Source organism: Vigna radiata, unplaced genomic scaffold (genome assembly GCF_000741045.1).
Source record: "Vigna radiata var. radiata cultivar VC1973A unplaced genomic scaffold, Vradiata_ver6 scaffold_48, whole genome shotgun sequence".
NCBI lineage: Eukaryota > Viridiplantae > Streptophyta > Magnoliopsida > Fabales > Fabaceae > Vigna > Vigna radiata.
In genome coordinates, this window is record NW_014542925.1 from 2,154,985 (window position 1) to 2,158,485 (window position 3,501).

The 3,501-nt window shown below is 32.0% G+C and overlaps 1 long non-coding RNA gene across 1 annotated transcript; it reads right to left on the bottom strand.

The window, feature by feature from the left end:
• Nucleotides 1-482: 482 nt before the first annotated feature.
• On the bottom strand, nt 483-2,130 carry LOC111241004. The gene is made up of 2 exons (XR_002666691.1): nt 1,693-2,130; nt 483-744 (listed from the first exon to the last, which is right to left on the bottom strand). It is a non-coding gene; the product is annotated as an uncharacterized LOC111241004 (long non-coding RNA).
• Nucleotides 2,131-3,501: the final 1,371 nt, after the last annotated feature.

The following is a 3,501-nucleotide window of genomic DNA, read 5'->3' on the forward strand; positions in this document are numbered from 1 at the left end:
TCGTCATAAATAGTCCCATTGATGAATCCGACCAAAGTCTTTGGATTTGTTAAATTGATTTATAATTTTTTTATCTAAACTATTTATACAAAGGATAATGATATTTGACAATAATTTTTTATAACATTTTAACATTATCTACATGTCATTCTTTGATTGGTCCAAAATTACTCCACAATCAATAATAATAATAATTATAAACACTACTATGGACCAATCACAAAATGACACATAAATAAATGATGTTAAAATATTGTCAAATAATCATCATCTTTGTATAAATTTCATTTCTATAAATATTATCCGACACCTTGAACACTTGAGATGACTCGTTCTTGGTCTACCTAATTTATTTCATAATCAAAATAAGGTAAAAAAGGAATTGGAAAAGTAATAGGGAAAATTTGTGTGAAAGAATGTAATATCATGGTAATAAAACAAAATCAAATAATCCAACAAAATAATCTTCAGAGTAATTAATGTGGCTAAAGCAATCAATATATATACATATATATGGTCCGCATGTACATAATAAAGTATAGTTAAAATTTGTTGTAACAATCCAAAGTGAGAGTTCAATGTGGGTATAAAACAAAGTCACAGCCACGAGAATACATCCTTAAACTGAAAGTTGAATGAGGATATAAAATAAAGACAGTCTTGAACAAACAAACTGAGAATGGAGAAAATCCTTAGGGTAGTATTAGACCTCCATGACTACATTTCCCTAGTTCCGTATTTCAGCTGCAATGAACCAATAAACACAGAAAGAGAAAGGAGGAGTGAGGTTGTGATGGCATACATAGTTATGCAGGAGATATATCACACATGATATATATAATATAATCGCACATCAATCATATGCTAAACCAAGATTCAGACTCCATAACTACATTCGGAAACCACATAATTCATGGCATTTTGGCTTTCAAACTTGACACATATATATACAATATCATATTCCTCACATCCAATTCTCACATGCTTTATTAAATTTAGCTATAATAAACATTTCTGGAAATGTATTTAGACCCTCGTCAATGAAGTTGTAATAGATAAAAATAGGAGACCCTATTGTGGTTTTGAAGGTGGTTATATAAGACCCTTGTTTATGTCATTAAACAATATACAGAATTGTGATTTCATTTGTTCCTTGAGAGTGATTGTTCGTGTAGGCAGCATTAATACGCAGTTCTATCAATCCTAAACCTGAAGAAATGCAACTTTGGCACGTCACAAGTGGATTATTTGGGACATCAGAGTTCAGCAACCAGATCCTGATAAAATTGTAGTTGTACAACAATGGCCACGGCCAAAAAATTTGAAAGAACACAGGCATTTTAGGTTTATCAGGGTATTATAGAAGGTTTATACATGGATATGGCCAAATTGCAACATCTTTAACTAGTCTTTTACAGAAGAGTGCAAAATACAAATGGACTGAAGCAGAAAATAAAGCTCAATAAGTTAAAACTGGGATTAACTTGTTTTAATCTTTCCTGGCTTCACAAAGCCTATCACAATAGTGACAGATGCTGTACGCACGATTTAACTAGAGTAAAACAGAACAACCGAAGCAATAATAGAAAAACCATTGCTCTGAAAATATATTGTCTAGTCTTAACTCTCGCCATAACTGAAGTAAATTAACCAAATAAATATTGCTGGAGAAAAAATGAATATCTAAGGTACCTCTCATCGCACGCGGGTTAAGTCTCGCAGATACTTTAAAAAGCTGAAGCCAGGGAACTGCTGAAGTCCGTTCCCGTTGTAGTTGAAGAGTGTAGATATCCCACTGCCGACAAGGGATTGGAAATACAGCAAAACAGATCTATCATCGCAATGAATCTTTAAGCCCCTTAAATTTTGGGAACCTGATCCCTTATTATTGAAGGACTTTACAACTCTTGGGGCGCTAATCGAGGCCTTTCGGAAATCCTGTGATCCGTCTCTGTAGTTATTGAAGGACTCTTGGGTTACAAAGGGTTTGTCACAGCGCTGGTGTCTCTTTGCCATGGCTGCAAAACAAACACTTGAAAAACCTATCTCGTTCGTAGGGAAGAAAAATGAAGGTTCAAATTAGGGGTGGCAAAACGTCTCGCCCACGTTTCGACCGATAGATACTGTCAGTCAGCAAAAACGGACTGATTGGACTGGTTAGTCACTTTTTCTAATTTTTTTTAATTTTTTAATTTTTATTTTTTAAATTTGTTTATATATATTTATAATTAAATATTTAAAGTATATTTAATCAAATAAATATTGTTTAAATTTTTAATTAATCAATTAATACTTTTAATCAGATAAATTAAAATAATTATTATATTTACATATTAGATTATTTTTCTATATTAATAATAAAAATTCTTAAGATTAATTATTTATATTATAATAATATTACGTAATATTTTTATAAAGGTATAATATAAAAATTTAGTTTTTTTAATTATTTTTATTTAAATTTTTAAATAAAGAAATGAAAAATAAAAAGCAAAACAAATCAACATATAAAAACGAAATAAACCAAAATAAATCGATAAATTAAAAATCTCATCCTCACATGTCCTATTTTAAGTGACGAGCTGACTTGCGAACCACTACTCATCAGCCACCCCTAGTTTAAATACTTCAATAATAAACAATCAGCCACCCCTAGTGTAAATACTTCAGTAATAAACGATAGTGTTTCGGTAGTGGAATCAAGTTGTCACCGATACCTTCATAATTTGTCTTCTAGGACGTTAAGTTCCACTTCTTGTCTTCTTGCAAGTGTCACCTAGTCTGACTTTCAATTCTTTTTTGAATGTTGTCTGGTTGGGTACCTGTCAAAGGTCTTCCGACGTAAGTTAATGTAGTATTCACTTAGTAAGTTGAGAGCAATAATAAATATGTAGTAAATATGAACCATCTACCTCATACCTTTGACATCTATTTATTATTCTTACCATGGGCTTATGACTAGGGGATCTTAATCATGACTCAATACTGGCCTAACTCACCTAATCACATATTACCTTAATCCTGCCTTAATCCGAGAGTTATGATCGGACGTCACCGTTGAGACGTTCGGCCGCATCCTTTTCAAGACACGTCCCATGTCGTTCAATCCCTCCAGTACAGATAGTATATTTAGAAAAATATAATGATACTTTGACAATTTTTTTTGACAATATTTTAATATGTGATTGGTCCATGTTGGTGTTTATAATTATTGTACTATATCCCGGTGACCGACCGACTAAGAAGAATCTGGGGCCAAAATAGGCAACTGACCGATGGTTAGATAAACACCAATCAGGAAAGGTAAAAATCATTAATGACCAATTAATATGTTTAATGGTCATATTAAATGTGAATATACGCTAGTTATGAGTGATTGACAAGTCATATTGCACAAGAATCTGGTATTAATGGACAATTAACAGGTATTATTGAATTTGATTATCTGGTTTAATGATTAATCAATGTGCTTGGCTACCACAAACCTTATAAGTATACCAC